Source organism: Lontra canadensis, unplaced genomic scaffold (genome assembly GCF_010015895.1).
Source record: "Lontra canadensis isolate GAN:19392208 unplaced genomic scaffold, GSC_riverotter_1.0 scaffold49, whole genome shotgun sequence".
Classification (NCBI taxonomy): Eukaryota; Metazoa; Chordata; class Mammalia; order Carnivora; family Mustelidae; genus Lontra; species Lontra canadensis.
This window is the reverse complement of record NW_022631043.1, coordinates 2133336-2152960: the sequence shown is the minus strand read 5'-3', so window position 1 is coordinate 2152960 and position 19625 is coordinate 2133336. Positions and strand designations below refer to the sequence as shown.

Here is a 19625-nt window from a genome sequence, read left to right as displayed (position 1 = left end):
TCTGGGGACCTGAGCAGAGCCTCGGCCACAGGTGGCTCTCCGTGGCTGGGGTGCGTGACGGCGGAGCGGGGGACCAGCATGGGGCAATGTTAAAGAGGAGGCAAAGAGTTCTTCTGATTTTGCTTATTTTCATTTGTAAACGAATCTATAAATATTTAATACTTTTATGCTGCAGATTTCATGTGATTATTGCAATCATGTCCAATTATTATATATACACACACACATGCACACTAGAAGTAATATGTAACAAATATGCAAACATGCAATCTTTGCTCCGTTGGGACTCTCAGGGCAAGCGGTCTCGCCATGAGGGTCATCTGGATGAAGCCCAGCTCCAGGAAAAGGAGCGCGTCTGCCCCTGCTCCGCCGGTGAGCGTCCTGGCGCGGACTGCTCGTCCCTGTGCAGCAGCTCGTCCGAGCCTGGGGCTGCTTAGAGGGCTCCCTGCGCTCAGGAACCTGCACGGGCTGAGCTCTTCTGACGCCTGGAGATTTTCTGTGCTCCTGCATGACTCTGGGACATCAGGACCTAAAATCAGCTCCTTCTGAGTCAGGATCGACAGGGTCAGCTTGGTTTCCGGGGCCTCAGACCACGGATGCCGCCACGGACAACGTTTGCAGCTCAGCTCGGAGCCAGGCCCCGGGCCGGGGTCCCATTCCACCGGGGCAAGGATCCCATCCTCGGCAGCCTCGTCTGCACTCAGGGTGGGGGTGAGGGACGGGGTGTGGGGCACGGGGCACAGTGGCCTCAATAAAGGGTAGCCTGTCCAGGCGCCCAGACTCAAACCTGGCCCCCCTGCTCCCTGGCTCTGTGGCTGGGGGAAAGGCATTCAGCCTCTGGGGGACTCAGGGGATGGCAGGAGTCACAAAGATCAGAGCAGCTACCTTCTGCGGAGCGCCCAGCATAATGCCAGGCACACGGGAAAGCGTTACCAAGCACGACCCTGAAGAACTCCCAGGCCTTCCCCCTTCTGGACCAATCTCCCAGGAGACTCGCCGGCAGTGGGGAGTTCTTACAGGACCTAAGCAAAGGGGGTGCCAAGCGGGCCCCGAGGCCGGTGCTAGGAAGCACGCTGGCCTCCACTTCCCCTCTGCAAATGACACCGGCCTGGCCACCGCCCTTGCCGGCTTGAAGCCAGGCCTCAGCACGGGCTCCCGGCTCAGTCCTCCCCGTCTGCGGCTGGCATGGGGCTCCCGAGGGAGACGTGGCAATCATTAAACCAGTATCTGCTCACGTTTCAGAGACACCTGCCTCTGCCGCAGACGTGCCACCAAGACAATCAGGTCCACCCGGTCACCGCAGAACCGGAGCCGGCTGGAGACCGGAAGAGAAACACTTGAAATGGGCCCAAAGATGCAGACCCTGGGACCGGCAGCCTCGGGTTCCACAGCTTCAGAGGACAACGGTGTCACCAGGTCCTGGTCCCCCGGGGACCCCGGACGATGAACAGCGGGAATCCCCAACCTGGCGGTGGGGGTGCTCGCTGACCGTGCAGGCTCTGAGCCCCTGAGCCACCCAACCGAGCAAGAACCCTTACGAGGCGCAGGGCCGAGAATCCGTCTCCTCTTCCTGTGCACGGACGCAGCCGGCCCAGCCCCTGTGCCCCCACCCCTGCAGGGCCCCAGAGCTGCAGGAGAAGGAGCGCTCCCTGCTGTTGGGAAGGAGCTTGGCCCTGGGACCTGGGGGCCACCCGATGACGGGAGCCATGCACCACGTGGCTTATACAGCAGAGAAAACCCCAGCTCCTGAGACGACCCCCGGGCCCTCTGCCCGGCAGCAGGCACGACCAGCCCGGGCCTCCCACAGAATCAGGCCCTGCAGGCGGGCTGCTCCATGGAAACACAGGGCACTTCTAGGTAAAACCGACGATGTTCTCCGCCTCCCCGGGCTGCGTCAAGGATGAGAGGAGGGGGAGTGCCCAAGCAGGCTCAGTACACACTCGTGAAGACAGCAGCCCCTTCCCAACCTCAGAGCTGACCTTATCCGTCCTCGCTCCGGTGTGGAAGTCTCTCCCCCCCATCCTGGGCACCTCAGGGATCTGGGAATTGGGGGAGGTCTGTGGGAAGGAGGGGCACAGACACCGGGCAGGGCTGCAGATCCAGGACAGAGCTGGGGGAGCGCAACCTGGGGGCAGAAACACCTAACTTCAACGGGCCTGTTCTGGCCGTTACCGCCCTGAGCTGGAACGTTCTCAGGACCAGAGCCGACCGGAGCTGTGTGCCAGAGTCGCAGGCAGACCCCGGAGAGCCCTCGGTGCTCCTCCCTCTCAGTCCCCAGCCTCTGAGACCAGGACACAGGGAAGTGAGCGGCCCCACTCCCGACCGCAGCCCGAGACCCTGCTCTCCCCTAGACACACCTGGAACACAGCAAGGTGGGCAGACCGGGGAGGAGGGGCTGGCCAAGAGACCGATGACTTCCTCTCCCTGGAGCAGCTGCAGTGACCACATCTGCGTGCAGCGCGCACTCGCCTTCTCACCGGGGCTCACTCACGCACTCACCTCCCAGCGGGAGGCTGCGTGCCCTCGAGGAGTCTGGTGCTGCACTCAGCATGGGGACAGAGGAGCCACGCAGCCACACCTGTGCCCTCCAGGAGGCTCCCGGTCTGCTCTGCGCCTGCCATCTGCGGCACCAGGGCAACAGAGTGTGGGAGAAGGTCAGCTGAGAGGCCCACGGAGCACGGGGCAGGGGTGCCGGGTGGCTGACTTGGACAGACGGGGGGCGCCCGTGCCGCATTCTGAAAGGCAAGTGGGAAGGTGCGTGGGACAGTCCAGGCAGAAGGGAGAGCAGGTGCCAAGGCACAGGCGTGTGAGACGCTGCGCGTGGCGTCTCCCTACGTCGGGAAGGCAGGAGGAGAGGCCAGAGGCCAGCAGGGGGTGACCAGGCCTGGCCGGAGACCCCACCAGCACGCTTGTACTCCGAGGACAACGGGCACCCACCGGGATCTGAAGTGGGCAGGTCCTCAGCAACCCAAGCAGGGGGTATAACCCTAATGCCCTGTGTTCACACGGAATAAGGCAGACGCTTCACAGGGCAGCCTGACAGGAGCTCTGAGAGGTGGTCCCCATTTCACCTCCGCTCCATGGCCCAGGAGATGGAGCAGCTCGTGGGGAGCAGGGGGACAGCAGGAACCCTAATCTGGCCCGCTAATGCCAATCCAGGGCCCTAGGGTCTCACAGCCACTGACGGCCACGTGCAGGCACACACCAGCTAGGGAGTGTCCCCCAGGAGTCAGGAGCAGGGCACAGTGTCCCTCTGGCCATCTGCCACCTCCCAGCTAGAGGTGAAGGCCCTGTCCTGTCAGGAAAATGACACGGGTGCTGTGGGCTGCCCGTGAGCCACTCCCACACAGTCTGTGGTTGGGGGGGGCACGGCCAGCCCCTGCCACGGCGCGAGGGGCCCAAGTGACCTGCCCCGTGGCCCCCCTGCCTCTCATTGTCCTCAACTGGCCACCAAACACACAGTTGTCCCAGGGAAGGAGGCCTGGCCATCTCAGAACTGCTCCCAAAAGGCTACATTCAAGTAAACCCACATACAACGGCACCGAACCATCACGGCTCGTGGGGGAGACACGCTGTGACTGGGTCTCACTGTGAAAGTGAAATGGAAGAAATGGTGAAAACAAGCTTCCTGGAGGTGAGGTAATGAAATCCAGTTCTACTCACCACAAGGAGCCATTCTTTAAAGAGCGGCGAGTCGGGCTGTGAGGGCTTTCTGGGCCTTCCCCTGCCTCCGTGTGTGAGATCGCCGGGGGGCAGCAGCCACAGCACGGGGAAGGGGGCCGTGCCCCCACAGCCCTGCAGCCCGCCCTGAGGTCTTTGCTGTCCCCCGGAGGCCGGAGCCTTCTCAGGCCCCTGCAAGCTCTGCCCCCCGGGCCCTCCTTTGCCCGGGGCTGGGGGCGGGGGTCCGACGGGGGCTCTCGCGCTCCCGCATGGTTTTCACCCGCTTCAAGAACCGCGGCTTCGCCAAGATTCGTAATGAGCTTCGCAACTGATTTGCATCCTCCCTGCGCTCTGTCGCCAGATGTTTGTAAGCAGTGGACAGCTGGGAAGGCCCTGGAAGGAACGGCGGCTGCATGGGGAGGAGGTGGGGAGGGACGCACGTGGGAGGCCATGCTGCTGTGATCATCACCTGTCAGACGACCCGCCCTGGGAGGGGCCTGAACGCCGAAGGATGATGCACGGAACCTTCTGGAAGCACCAGGAGTTCTGCCCAGCAGAGCCAGTGAGCAGAGCCGCAATCCGGGTCTGCTCACGTGGGCACACAGACCACTACACCGCGCCGCCCTCTCACCCCTCCAGCACGCTGCCCGCAGCCCCCCTCGCAGCGCCGGCGCAGCCTGCTGTCTCCCTAGGACCCTCCCCTGTTCCTGTGGAACTTCCAGCCTGAATCTGAGCCCTCGCTCACACGCTGCTTCCTCCATGAGTTCTCCCTGCTCAGCCCCACACGAGGCACCGAGGGCGTCCCCTGTCCCCAACGCCACACCAGGGATGCCCAGGCCAAGCCGATGGTCCTGGAGTGTCTCTAGGGCTGGAACCCTGTCATCTCCCCCTGCCCCGTCCCCCAGTGCCTGGCCCCCGTGAAGTTCAGGAAGTGACCCTGACTTGAATGGAGATGCCCCAGGTGGAGCTGGAAGTCTTCCTTGAGGGTTGGTTCTTGGCACACGGGAGCGTCCGCACGCCCTGCCTTCCTCGATCGTCAAGTCCATCCTGTTTCCAGTTTTACAAGCAGCAGGCGACACTGCTCACTGTCCTAACGGCCCACAGAGACAGGTAGCGAAAGCAGGGCTCTCCAGTGCTTACCGAGCAAAGCTGCATTTCTGCACAACACAGCTCACACTCCCAGGGGTGGAAAGGGCGTGTGGGTGCTGGCAACCGTGTGCGATGGGCTCCAGAAAGGAGGGAGATGAGCGCTTCCTCGTAAGGACAGCACGGCGAGTCCGGTGTCTGAAACGGGAACCACCAAGCAGAGACCGCTCTGCCTGCAGCTCTCGTCCTTGTGCCCGGAGAGCGGGTACGGACGCCAGCTGTCCCCACACAGCCAGCAAGGTGCCCTGAGCTGCTGAGGACACGGCCTTCCCCTCTGGACTTCGCCCAGGGCCTGGGACCGACGGCGGTGGTGAACACGTGCTCGCGGCGTGAACACCTGAATGAATGATGCTCCCAAGCTGCCCACGGCTGCGTTAACCAAGTTCATCCGGTTTTCTAGAGAAAAACCCACATCTTCTTCCCTCTGAGAACAAGCTCGTGAAAACCACCTGTGCAGCGTCAGCCTGGGCCGCGGTCCTCCGAAGACGTTGCCGCTTCCCGGGGGCGGAGGAAGGCAGCGTGCCGCTGAACGTCACTCCCGAGCAGGCACACGGGCGGCTCTGACTCCCACACACACCTCTGCACCCAGTGTGACGGGCTGCCCGAGGCACGTCCGCACGAGACCCATGTGCTGTGGGGGACACAAGTTCACGACAAAACAGGACAGAAGAGCCTCACTGTGGTTTCTCAAAAGCTCAAAGGGATTTTCTAACACAACTTGACCCAACACATCTAAACCAATCTGTTCCACACCGAACACTGGGTCTAGAACAGAAGATCCAATCAGAGAGTCCTTCCTGCCTGCCTCCCCACCCTGCCGTTCTTTCATGTCAAATACTATGACGGCCTGTGAGTGCCGACTGTCCGTGATGCCCCCATGGTCCCAGACTATGACAGCCAGAAGCACCGGATCCCATGTCGGACCCTGGGCCCTGACTCTGCTCCACAAATTACGCACCATGTCAGTGCGTGTCCAGAGCCTCACGCAAAACGCCCTTCCCAGGGGCTGGGAAGCCAGATGACGGATGGATTTGGGGCCCAGGAAGATCACAGAGCACGAAACCCGCAGTTGAGCAAGTGCCACCAGAGTGGGAAGAGACTCGGGGAGGGCAGTGGGGAGGGCCTGTGCGTGGGAGCTCGGGAACCTCGGCTGCGAGGGGCCCGGGGCACAGGAACACCGGCTGAGCGGGCGGGGAGGGGCGAGCCCCGGGCATCCCGGCGGGCGGCGCTGGCTTGCTGCTTCACGTCTCCGCAGCGGGTGGTCACCGAGATGCCTCTGCCCACAGCCCTCTACTTCCTCCTGCTGTTGTCACCACCTGCCACCTTCCCAGCCCCCGCCCCCCTCTGACCTCCACTGCGGAGTGGCCTGTTCTCCGGGGGGACACACCCACTCCGGCGCCAGGATGGTCTTGTGCCCCCGATTGCGGGCCGACCTCTGTCCTGCACTGCGGAACCACAGTCCCCCCGCCTGCCAGATGCCAGCTGCGTGCAGGTCTGCCCCCAACGCCGGGACAGGCCTACGCTGGCTTGTCTGTTCTCCCGCCATCCGTTTAGGTGGGAAGGGAAATAAAACCGGCAAAGGAAGACAAATGCGTTCAAAGCCTGCAAACACAATCCGGGGCAGAACCCCCTGTGGCTGGGGGATGAGCCTTCCTTCTACCGTAGGCGACCTGCCTCCACCCTGCCCCTGGCCCTGTCCTGCCCACACGGGGCCCTTCAGTAATTCCCTCATGGGTAACGCCCTGAGAACCTTCCATCCGAGGGGCACAGCACTTTACCACCTCTGCTCATGCTGGGAACTCCCCTCGCCACAGAGCTCTCCTAGGAACGGAATCTGCCCCTATCTTGACCATATTCCTCCCTCCCTTCCTCCTTCCAGTGAATTCTGACCGAGGCCAAGCTCGTTCTGTGCTCGGTGCCGTACGGAAGTCTCCGTATCCTCAGATGTCCCAGATCCGCGGACATTGCCCCATTCCCCGACGTGATCTCACTTCCTGCTTTGCGAAGAAAGCACAGGCCACCGTGAGACCCCTGCATCTGCCTGCTACAAAGTCCATGCCCCGACGGTAACCAGACTCCTCTAGAGCCTTCATCGCCCGCCAGAGCAGGGGCACAGCCTCCTCCTCACACCAGGGCCTCCTGGAAAAGGCGGTCGGCTCCCTGGGGACCCAGGCTCTGAGCCTCTCCTGCGTGTTGCCGTATCCCCAGCCCCAAACACAGGGAGGTTTTGACAATCCTGGTGACACGCTCATGGCCGTCCAATCAAGTCAGGACTGGCGCTAAGGGCTGAGGCCCAAACCCAGCTCCTTCCATCACACCAGGCGACGCTGCCTTTGGCGTTCCTACCAGCCACCTCCTTGTCCCCATTTCTGGCCCAGAGCTCCAGAATCAAGTGCTGAAGGCACGGAGGGCAGGAGACCCACAGGTTCTTGCTGACGGGCCTGCAGCCCACCCTGGCCACCCACTGGACGAGGCCGCCACAAACCAGCCTAGCAGCCCTCAGGTCCCCGGAAACACGTAGTTCACGACAGTGCGGGCCTTGTGCGGCAGGCAGGGCCAGGCTTGTGGCACCTTCCGTGGCTGCACCTCCGTTCCTGCTGTCAAGCCACACGTACAGAGAGAAGGGCGGGTCCCTGTGAGCACCCCTCCTAGACTGGAGAGGTGTGGGGGGGGCCTGGAGTCCGATGGCGCGTAGATGCCTCACGGCTCCGAGCCCTGGGTTCCCCACATGACAGAGTGGACAGGCTCTCGCCAACCTCGACATCCAGCCCACGGCCACCGTGTCACGACGGCGCTCTGCTCTCACCCTCTTGCACGGCACGTTCTTCATCGAGAACCAGTGATGAACCCTGGACACACCAGGGTGAAACGTCGGTAGGAAGCGGTCAACTCTAGAAAAGGGAATGCCGAACCTCGCTGGCACGCAGCTTTACCGCTAGCCCCTGAGAGGCATCCCCAGCCCGAGACAGTGATCCCCACCGCTGTGTCGGAGCACATCTCCCTCAGTGGAGCGCAATGGCATGGAGGCCACGCGCCCTTGGCCGGCTCAGGCCCCCCTGCAGAGACCGGGACCAGGTTCTACAGGCGAAACCACAAACCCACACTCACGATGGCGGGGAGGGAAGGTTCAGTGGGGAAGAGACACCAGGCGCTTGACCGCCAGGGCTGAGCTCCCGTGGTCTGCTGTGATTTTGGAAATGTGCATTTTTCGGCCCCACCCGGAGTGACGCGCGCCACCCTCCAGGGAGAGGTGGCGGACCGGCTACAAGCTGAGGAGCCCGTCCTCGGGCGTAACTGCCGTCTGCGAGAGCGGGGGCTCCGCCGCTGCTTCTCTCCAGCAGCGGGATCAACAGACCAGGGTCGACTCGCCAGCGAAGGGCCTTGGGGAGAAGGAAGGGTGTTGTTGGGAGCTGCCTGAGGAAGGTCAGGAGGCTGCGTCTTTGAAGTTGGCTTCACTGTTCGAGGTCTGGCTTCAAAGTGGCCCGGAGGCCAGCACCTCGTTAAGGATCACTTCCTTCTCGGGTCCGCAAATGGGAAGGAGCTATTTTCCTCCCAAACCTCAGTACTGCAGCCGAAGCTGACCCACATTCGCTTCCAGACATTCTTTCCTTCCCACGAAATGAAACAGCTTAATTCCAAACACTTTCCTTTGAGCATGTGCTCTGTGTTTCTTTAGCACACGCAGAATAACACGGTAAAGACAAACACTGAGGGTAAAGCATGGCAAGGCCGATGCCCTACCCCTGCGAGGCGGGGGCCTAGGAAGAGGGGCAGGCCAGGGGGAAGCAGCTGGGGGCCCAGTCCACCAGCACGGGAACCCGGCGTGCCATGCAGGAGGCAAGTCAACCTTGAGGCCTGCTCACACTGGGATCCCATGAGAGCCCTCGGCCCGGAGTGTCTCCCTGCAAAGAACGCCTCTGGCAAGACTGTCATTGGAGGCACAAGAGAGAATGAGCCCCAGAACAGGAGGACTGACCCACAGTCACTCAGATCTGGAAGCCACAGCTTCTCCATCCACACCTGGGTCCTTCCTGCTGCTGGTGGCTCTCAGCTGGGGTGGGGACAGCTCAGACACAAGCGCCTGTGAGTGACACCACCTGGAGCGAGACTGTCAGGCCACCTGGCCTGCCTGGCCCCCCACCTGCTCAGCTGTGCGGCACGGAGGACGGCACGGAGGCGGTGGCTGCCCCACCTCGAGCGAGCACAGCCCATTCTCCTCCCCCAGCTGGTGGGCAGCCCCGTGTGCAGCAGTTCCGGGAAAATGGCCCAGATCCAGCCGACTTCATGGTGTTTGATGTGAGGCAAGTTGCCAAATGTGAGCTTCTCCGCTGGCCAAAGGGGAAATGGCTCTGCCTCTGGAGGGTTCCCAAATACTAGCCCCAGAGGCTACAGGGAGGGCTAGGGGCTGCCCCCTAACCCCCGTCTCCAGACCATCCAACACCCCCAGGGCCCCACTGAGATGCGGCCACGTGAGGACGGCCCTTTCTGCTGTCCTGTCCTCCTCCCACAACCCGGTTTGCCGGCCTGACTTGGTCTCGTCTGGGCCAGGACACCCCCACAGCAGGGACAAGGGACCTCCCCAACCTCCCGGCAGGTGCCGGGAGCAAGGACGCCCCCTCCGCTGACCAGGAAGCTCCCGACACCTGGTCTGAGTCCAGGAGCCCAGGGGCCAAGCCCTGCTCCCGTCTCTGGCAAAGCGCCCCGTGGCTCATCTTCTCCACGAGAAAGAGCCGCAGTTGAGCTTAACAGGAAACTGTGGAGCCAACAAGGGACACGGCTTCCAAGTCCCCTTCAGCTCTGAGTGCCCGGCCTGGCTGTGCCCAGCACTGACCCTCCTGATGCTCCTCCCTGCAATAAAGGAGCCGGTGTGCGTGAGGAGAGCTGCTGCCCGCGGCCTCGCCTCCACAGAAGGGGTGTACAGGGCTCCCCAGGAGAAGCACCTCCCACACCGATAGCCTCCCCGTCCTCTGCAGGGGAAGCCCCGGGCGGCTTCTGTGCCTTGAGCATGGCCTGAGGGCAGTGACGCACCAGGCCAGGTTGGGACTCTGCCTCCGTGTGGGGCGGAGCCAACGGCAGGAGCTGGAGAGCAGGGCAGGCACAGCATCTGCTCCCCATTCTGGCATCCAGGTCAGGCCTGTGCTGAACGCGCCCTCGACTTCCACGTCTGCAGAAGATGCTTCCACCTTTGCAAAAGGCTGAGGGGGCAAACTCGTCAATGCAGGGGAGGGAGGGCCACCCCAACCACCACTGCACATACCCTGGGCTCCCCGTCACCTTGGCAGCCTTGGTTTGAAAGCTGCCGCTAAAAATACGCACACAACCAAGGAGCCTGGCGAGGGGCCTATCGGAGCTCGGCCACAGGCCGGGTGCTCCCACAGATCCAGACGAGGGGCCACAGCCACCTTGCTTTGCCCAGGATTGCCAGAAAGCCCTGTGCTTCCCAGCAGGGACTCAATCATCAGGGGCCCGGGGACAGTGTCACCCGCCAGTGGGACCCTACATGCCGTGCCTACCCTGATTGGCCATCAGTCCAGGCTCAGCCCCTCTGCACAGGGCACATGGGGCCTGCATTTGAGCTACTGAAGGACAGGTCTTCTTCCCCTAAAAATGCCTTGCAGGGCCCCCGGGGAAAAGCAGGTCGTACATACACACATTTCTCCCCGGCTGGCTGCTATCCTCACAGCCATCTCCGGGGCTTACACCAAGACAGTTCCTAAGGTCGCAGAGTCCACGGGGAGGTGGAGGTGGGGGAGCTGGGGCCACAGTCTGGGAGGAGCTGGCACTGCTGGTCTCCCGCCCCGAGGCTGAGCTCGGGGATGGCCCCGGCGTCCTGCGATCCCCTACGCTTCTCCATGTGACTGGGCACCACCTCGAGTCAGATCTCAGCAGGTGTCCTTGCTCCCTTCCCCTGGGATGCCATGCTGTGCTCACCCGAGTTCAGCAGGCCCAAGGCCCGGGCGTGAGGTCTCAGGGAGTAGCCGCAGGAGCCCGGCTTCGTGACGGGGAGGCCTGCAGCAGATCTCCTGGCCGGGAGACCCTGGGCGAGTCACCTCACCAGGCTGGCCGCCCCAGGGTTGTCATTTGTAAAACAGGGACTGATGTCCCCCAGCAGGGCCCTTGCAAGGCTCTGATGCAATGCGGACACGGAAGGCCTTCACCAGCTGCACGCAGGGATGCAGGGCCTCACCCCCAGGGACTGATGACGTGGGTGCTGGTGTTGGACACGTTCTCCCACAAAGCGGGAAGCTAGAGAGGCAGACCGAAACACCCCCTCCTGGCTTTAGCACGTCCCGGATCCTGAAATTCACCAGCTTATTTAAGGTACAGCAGACACCTAGGGCAATGCGGCAGAGTCCACACCCCGTGGCTGGCCCTAGACAGTGAGCCAAATGCCAGCTCTGTGACTCCTCAGCCAGTGACTGCACAGCCCCGGCCCCACCTCTGTGGGGGGGGGGGGTGCACTGTCCACAGGCCCAGCAGGTGTGGGCAGGGCAGGAGGCAGAGGGTGATCTAGTGAGCCCTGGGGGGCTGAGCACCAGCACCATCTCCCCAAACCCCACCCACCAGGACCTTTCTCACCACAGCACTGGAAAGATCCCCGCTGCCAGGGTTCTGGTACTGGAGGAAAAATTCTAGGCAGATGGCAAGGGCTTTGGATGCCAAGTCCAGTATAACTAACACTCGTGGCCTCCAACCTGGGTGGGGGCGGGTCATCTACCCCGTCCCCCAGGGCCTGCCCCATGTACTGGTGACAAGGGTGACGGTAGTCGTTCCCCTCAGTGAAGCCCTCTTGGTGTCCACGAGCCAGGGGGAGTGGCAGACACCAGCAGTGTGGGATGCTGAAAACAGTATCAACAGGTCCAAGACATGGTCACACCACAGAACCCTTGTCTGTAGGAAATGCACATCAGTGAATCTGGGGATGACGACGTATTGGGCCACTTACTCTAAAATGGTGCAGGAAAAAGACTCTCACTACCGTCTTTGCAACTGTTCTGCAAGTCTGGGCATAATTACAAAATTACCTCTTTCTTTTTCTTTCAACAGGGGTGTGGTGCTGTGGAATGTCTGGTTAGAAGTCATCACAGCCAGGCCTGAAATCCAGCTGTGGGCCACTAGCTCGTTGTGGGATCCTGGGAAGTGTGATGTGATGGGAGAGATGGGACTGCGTCCCAGTCTTTGCTTTGCCACTCACAGGCTCAATGGTTTGCACATGCTTTCCATTTCCTCTGACCTGAAACACAGGAATAACACTACCCACTTCAGAGACGCCATGAGGACTACCTCATCTGTGCCTTTGGCAATGTTTATTCAGGAGGCACTAAATGTTCCGGTGACCGATCTGGAAATACAGTGAAGAACAGATCTTCTTCCATGGGGCTGATAGCCCGGTAGGGATGGAGAGACGCACAAGGACACAAAGCTGCGTATATAATGAACTCTCAGAGAATGGTAAGGACCGCGAGCAAGAATACAGCAGGTAAGGCCTTAGAAGGTGGTGGTGGTGGTGGTGGGGGTGGTCAGACAAGAGAAGTAGGAGATTTTAGGAAGAAAGTGGCAGAAGAATAAAATCATCACAGAAAACAGAACAAGAAAACACAGACCACAAAAGTCAAGATAAAAGGCTGTAAAAACAAAATGCGTAACAGAATGTAAAGCGGAGAAAAGACCAACACATGTGCCATGTCAAGGAAGGCAAATGGCCTGCACTCACCTACTAATGAAAAACACTTGACAGTTGAATCACAACCCAAATTCGACCCCAGGCTTCATCTAAGAGAACCATATGGGGAAAAAAGGAAATACGAAATGTCTGAGATAAAATGATAGGCAGAGGCAGACCAGTCAAACAAGACACAAGCAGGGTCGAGAGTTGCAGTATCAGACGAGGCAGCAAACACAGAAGGAGACAGAGAAGGGTACTTCAGAACGAGAGCAAGGGGGACATCTACGCACCAAGGATGACCCATACCCATGCTGCATGAACTACAGGTCACAGGGCCACCAAGTAAATGGACAGAAGTCCCCTCAGGCTGAAGAGGACCCGCAGACCAGCGGGGGTAATTCACCTCTCAAAGTCCGTGGCGGGTCAAATACGTGAGGGTCCTAAAGACCTCAGCAATGTAATCAATGAGGGGAGGTTAACAGATACATTTCGTAACTCAATATATTTAAAACAAGGCATATGCCATCCTTTTAAATGTCTGTGAAGTGGTCACAAAAAATGACAAAGAAACCTCGGTAAACTCTCAGAGGTGAAAATATCACTAAACTGATATTTTCAGGAATAATAAACAATAAACAATAAACTGATATTTTCAGGAAATAAAACAAAACATGTAGATTTCAAACAACTCTTGGGACAAAAATGAAACCAACTAAAATTGCAAAATTCCTAAAAAAATCATCCATGAAAGTTAAATATCAGAACACAGGAACACAGGTAATGCAGTAATTGCAGGAAAATTCATAGTCTTAAATAATTATAGAAATAGTAGGAAATTTTAAGTAAATAGATTAAATATCCAGCTCATTCAGTGAGGACAAACTAACAAGGTAAGCCCCCATAAAGCAGAAAGAAGATGGGGGCAGAATGAGAGAGAAGAGAAGAGATGAGATGAGAAATGACCAATGGAGTCAACCATATACTAGCCAGCTGAATCAAGAAAAAGAAGAGGAAGCAAAATTATATAAAAGAAACAGAAGTGGGGAAATGACCCCAGGAGAAGAGGCAATTAGAGATCATTGGAAATTTAATTTTTAGAAAATTTACTCTTTCTGAAGTTCTATAAAAATATGAAAGCTGGGATGCCTGGGTGGCTCAGCCCATTGAGTGTCTGCCTTTGGCTCAGGTCATGATCCCAGGGTCCTGGGATCAAGCCCTACATCAGGCTCCCTCCTCAGAAGTGAGCCTGCTTCTCCCTCCAGCTTCCACTTCCCCTTGTGCTCTCTCTCTCTCTCTCTAGACTTCTCTAACAAATAAATAAGCAAAATCTTTTAAAAAATAAATTAATTAAAAAATAAATAAAAATCGGAAAGCTATTCCACAGGCACAGAGTTCTGATTTTGCAAGACAGAAAAGGTAGAGATCAGCTGTGCGACAAAATGAATAGTTAGCATGGCTGGGCTGTATGGTCAGGATGGCTCATTTATGTGTTTTTACCACAATTTTAAATAAAGAAACAAGAGAGAAAGACAGGGAAGAAAATGACACTGAAGCAAATATCCAAGCAAATATTAAAATACACTATCAGCCCGCAACGGTGATGAGGGCAGTACTGGCTCATGGGTGGACACAACAGTCGGACAGAAGGGAGCTCAGAAATCTTCCTGAACAGAGGGAAAAATGACTTTGCTTGTTCGTGGAGAAAGAGGATTATTAAGTGACCTAGAGACAATTAAATAGTTTTCTGGAAAAAGGGTGGATTCACACCTCTTTCCTCACACCTTAATAAACTCCAGATAAATAAAGATCCTAAATGTTAAAATGGAGGAGCCCCTGGAAGTATGAGAATTTAATATATCAGTATAATCTAGAAGAGAGAAGTCATTCTAGGCGTGACACAGAAACAAAGGTATTTGTGGAGAGATCGCTGAATTTAAAGTCAGTGTCTTCCAGGCTTCCTGGTCCCAACAGTGCTCACCACAGCCAGCGGTCGGATGCCGCCCGACGGTCGGTGAGGAGACGGAGTCAGAGAGGGACAAGGCAGCTTATGCAGTGGTTGGGGGCAATGTGGGGGCTCCACGTGCTGCGAGAGAGTGACCCCAACACCTGTCCCTAAGCTGGAGAGAGGAGTGGCAGGAAGCTCCCACGTGCTTCCACTGAGGACAAAACCGTAGCGGGCGCCTGCAGAGTGCAGGCGGTGGGACAGGGTGCTCTGGGGGAGGACGGCGGGAGGAAGAGACTTCACACACAGCTCTCTTCACCTCCTGAACTCCAAAGCTCACTTGTGCACGATTTTATCTTTGCAAAGGAAACAGACCACACGCTCAGTGTACAGCCTCGCTGAGGTTACATTTGGGGGTTGGGGTGGGCCACCTACTTCTGATCGGGGTCTCGCCCTTTGAGGCAGGGGTGCAGACAGAGGGAGTCTTGCTGGGTGAGGCCTGGAATCCCTCCTCACTCTGCCACCCACACCCCGGTGACGGGGACACGATCTCTCTGATTTTCAAGCTCCATAAAAGAAGGGAGGTTTTTCCAGCCTTTGGGGTTGTCGTGGGGACTGCGACACGAGACACGTTCAACACCAGCAGAGACCCATCCCGGGGGCTCTCCACAAAGGGAGTTATGTTGATCGTGGGTAGGAGTCCGAGAGCCAGGACATTTCCTGGCTCAGTGGCTGGGGTCTGTCATAAAAAGGGTCCCTGGCCCACATCTGGTGGGCAGGGGCCTCTCACGAACCCTTTGCCCACCTGGGACTGGAAACCTGGCCCCACCACCCTGCAGATCTCAGACTCTTTCCTTCGTGTCTTCTGTTCCCACACCCACTCTCTTAGCACCGGGGGCGGGGGTGTTGTTCAAGGGTGGACGCGGCATCTCTCATCTCCTGCTAGATGGTCCGTCCCAGCTGAAGGAGCCAGAGGGCACCAGGGGATACCAGCTCATGACACACCGCGCTGCAGAGGCGTGAACTTTGTCCCAGACTCAGAGTCAAGAGATGCAAGGCGTGGCCCCGTGTCCCATTCTCTCCTCCCACAGGCAAACCCTACTGCAGAAATCCCCTTCCTAAAAGAAGGTGTCTCTCAAAGAAGGCAGAAAGCAGGTGAAGGTGAGGGAGACCGAGAGCCGGGCACGCAGGGGCAGTGCCCCCGAGCACAGCCCAGACAGGCACCTGGAAGGCGCTCAGTAGCCATCTACCGGGCCGGGGGACAGGGGAGAGCAGCACAGGGTCACACGGAAGAACCGGGGGTCGGCCAGCGTGAGGATCCTTCTTCTCAGGAGCAGATCAGACATGGAAATAGCAATTTCAGGGACAAATTATATCATCTTTTCACTCGCCAGTTTCTTCCATAAGATACACAATAATGCTGACTTCAGGGGGTGATGAAGGAGAAGAAAGAAGGACACGGAAAGGGACCCAACAGCTCCCGACACGCTGCAGGGAGCACCCCACAAATACAGCTTTTCTTTTGGGGAAAATTATCGCAATTCAGCACTCCCAAACATTCTTTAAGAACTAGGATGCTTGGGACCAACGAGAAGATTAGGGCAGAGCGGGTGAGGTGGGGAGGGGGAGACGGGGTCTCACAGAAGCACGGGAACGGCTCCGGAGCTGGACACGGGACAGCCCTGCGAGCTGCGGGGAGCGAAGGCGCTCTGGGTTTAGGTCCCTGCACGAATGCACAAGCTGTGCCTCCCCTGCTGTCCGGGAGCACAGAGCGCATGGGGCATGCCGGGCACACAGCCGGCCCCCGCTGCCAGGGGCGGTGAAAGGACAGGAGGGGACCCATGAAGCCTCCCGCGTCATACCCAAGGAGCGGACCAAGAAAAAGGCCTGGGGCTTTTTCTTCATATACGGGATTTTTCTTAATCACTTTTTTCTTCAAAAAGAATATAACTACTTTTATATCCTTTATAATTATTTTTTCCATTTTTCTGTTCTTTATCAATTTACATACTTGTTTTGGCAAAGGTGCCAAGGGGACGGTGAGGTAGCTCCTTGGGTCGCCTGCACCCAGGGCCTGGCCAGCCGAATCTCAGAACGGCCAGCGGCCATCACTGGACACAGGGGCAGGGGCATTCGGCCCAGGCTGACCAGCCCCTCTGCTTACCAAGCCCACCTGATCAGCCCAGCTCAGTAAAGCTGGCCTTGGCAGTGGGCCCACAGGCCAGTCCCCTCCCCCAAGGAACAGAGGTCTGGAGAAACCCACAGCCCTGTGCCGTTGCTAAGTTACCTGGGGAAGAGGCAGGGGTCAGGGGCAGGCTCAGCCCCCAGGGAGGCCTGCCTGACTGTCTTGCCAATGGCTGGCCGGAGCCTGGCTCTCCACTTTCTCTCCCAAGGCGTCGGAGACACGACTACACTTGGTGACTCACTGCAGCCATCCCGCCCGAATCTCGGGTCAGAAACAGAACCCCACAAGGCCTGCATGCGACACAATCTGACAGAAGGACACCTTGCACGGCAGTCCCCAGAACGCAGCCCACCGTACGGCGAAGACAGCCTGGTTTCCTGGAGGCCGCCCGCCCCAGATCCAGACTCCAGAATGGAGCCTCTGAACGCCACAGGTGCCATAAGACAGAAGGGGCCACGTCATGACAGTGGGACGGGCCCGCAAGTGGTTCTGTGCCTTGTCCCCAAGGGCACAGCCTGCTCCTTTGTAACCAGCTGGCTGCACGAGTCAGGTTCCAGGGCTGCCTCTTGCCTCTACTTCTGGGTCACCCGCACGAGCTCCCACCTGGCACACACAAGGCTGTGCTCGCGGTCTGCTAAGGGACCCGAGTCCACCACCTGCATCAGACTAGGCGCGTCTAGAAGGCAGGGCTGGAGTTTAACTCACATGTGGGTCCCCAGCACCTGGGACAGTGTCCGCCACGGAGCAGAGTCAGGAGACACGTATCTACTGAATGAATGGACAAAACCCTCAGTCCAAAAATCCACACTTTCCATGTAACCTTAGGGAACAGAAACTCCTGAATATTTCCTACTTTATAAACAGGGAATAGCGGCGACGACCTCCCAGACTTGCATGGGCTGGACACTGTGTCCTGCTCCCCACATGTGAGGGCGTGCTGCTCCCGAGGGCGGGCAGCGGGTGCCCCCACAGCCGTCTCATGTGTCTGCTTCTTCCTCAACCTACCACCCTCATGTGCGCGCGTGGCCTGCTCACCACAGCTCGGGGCCAGAGCTTACAGCAGGGTCGCGGGATGCTGATTGGCGGGTGTGCATGGAAAAATGCCCCCACGTAACGTAGCCAACACTTAATCTGCCTTTGCCGGCAGTCCAGGAAAGCACAGCCCATCACTGATGTACCTAGGAAGCTACGAAAGCGTCGCCACCCAACAGTGGTAGAAGGACGTACGGTAGGGGGATGTTGGAATCAGTTCAGCCTCATTCGTCATCACGACCGGTACCGATGGAAGGGACCGGAAACAGCCCCTAGACAGATGGTCTAGGAGCATGCTGGGCTCCGCAACCTGCCCTGTCCCCCCGACCAAAGGAGCAGCCCACACCCCACCAGTTCACAGGACAGTTCCCAGCTGGAGACGAGAGGCACATGGGAAGCCGCAGCCCCGACCACGCTGACCAGGGGTCCCATCCCAGGCCTTCAGGACTTGCCCCAGCCCTGCCCCTGTCCCCTCATGCCCTTGGATGCCCCCAGAATCTGCACTTCTCCTCTCCACACCAACTGGCACACAGCGACCCTCGCAGTCCCCCGGGCCACTAGGATGGACGGAGGAACTCGCTCTCGCCAGGCCCACGCATCTCTTCACACCTTCACTGATGACCCCAGCACCCCCGGTTCACAAGTGAGAGCCTGAGGTTCAGAGAGCTTGCCCACTTGCCCAAGGACACCCCAGCATGAGGAAGCAGCAGAGCCAGGACCGAGACCCACGGCAGCTTGGCGCCAGTGGCGTGGCCGTCCAGCGGGTGACGCCATCACCATCACACAGCCAACACGGACATGTCTGCACTCTACCAACACCCCAGAAAATGGGAACAACCTCAGAGAGTCCTTGTAGAGAGAATGACCCCCGAAACGCACAAAAGCTCTCTGTGCGAGCCGCTGAGTGTGATCTACGCAACAATGAACGCCTCAGAATAACCAAGACCTCCGAGTGCAGCACAAGGGCTTCGCTGCCTTGCACCCGCCGGATGAAACTATTGCACGGCCTCTAACAGCACGCACAGGACATGCCCGCAACATGAGGAATCCTTGTGTTTTGTCAAGTAAGGGGGAGAAAAGGTGCCAAATACAAGCCTGGCAGGAACATCTCCATGAACAAAATTTAAATTCTGAGGGCAGCAAAAAGGCTTAGAAATACACAAAAATTCGGTGAAATAGAGGTTCTCTTGGGGGGTGGGAAAAAGGTGATTGTTCTCTCTCCACCTTTTCTGATTTTCCATGGCGAGAATATATTACTTTGATCAAGTGACCTGGTCGAAAGGTCAAGATTCCAGTGTGAGGGCATCTGCCGTTGAACCTGGACGGGTCACCTCCCGGTGGAGCAGGTGCTGGACAGAACCCCGGACCCAGCTGGGCTACGGCGTCCTCCTCTGGAGAAGGACAGGCACAGCGTGCAGGGGCATCAAAAGTGACGACACAAGGCAGCTCATGTCCTCCCAGTAAGGCCTCTGGGCACAAATGCCTCGCAGATCCTAGGATTATTTTTTTTTAAAGCCACACACCCCCTCCAGGAAAATGTTACTAATCCCTGTGTCATCAACCAATATACCAACCTGCCCACGACGCATGTAGGACAGCAGACCCAAACGCTGTTAACAAACAGAAGAGCTAAACGCCCATAAAGACTCCAGTGCAAATGCAGGGCCTCCCGCTGGGCTCTGCAGGGAGTCTGGACCCTCCCGGGCCCACCCCAGGGGGTGGCTGCCGCCTGACTGTCTGGGCCTCAGGGAAGTTCTTCTGAGCGACAGAATGCAGGAACACACTGTTTATTTCATTTTGTTGCACAGGACTTGGACCTGTGCCAGCCATGATGGCGGGAGGATCTGGGCGTCTGACCCTGCCGGGCTGTCCACATCTGGGGGACCTAGCTGGCTGTAACTGAGAGCTAGGACGTCCCAACCCAGGCAAGTGTCTGGGAGCCCAGAGAAGCCCCCAGAGGCGCAAACACTGACCACAGAGACGGCCCCCCTTCC

The 19625-nt window shown here is 58.4% G+C and overlaps 1 protein-coding gene across 3 annotated transcripts in view; it reads right to left on the bottom strand.

Moving 5' to 3' along the window:
• The window catches only part of TRAPPC9 (trafficking protein particle complex 9), a 509775-nt gene that overhangs the window by 84694 nt on the left and 405456 nt on the right, over window positions 1-19625 (bottom strand). The window lies entirely within an intron of this gene.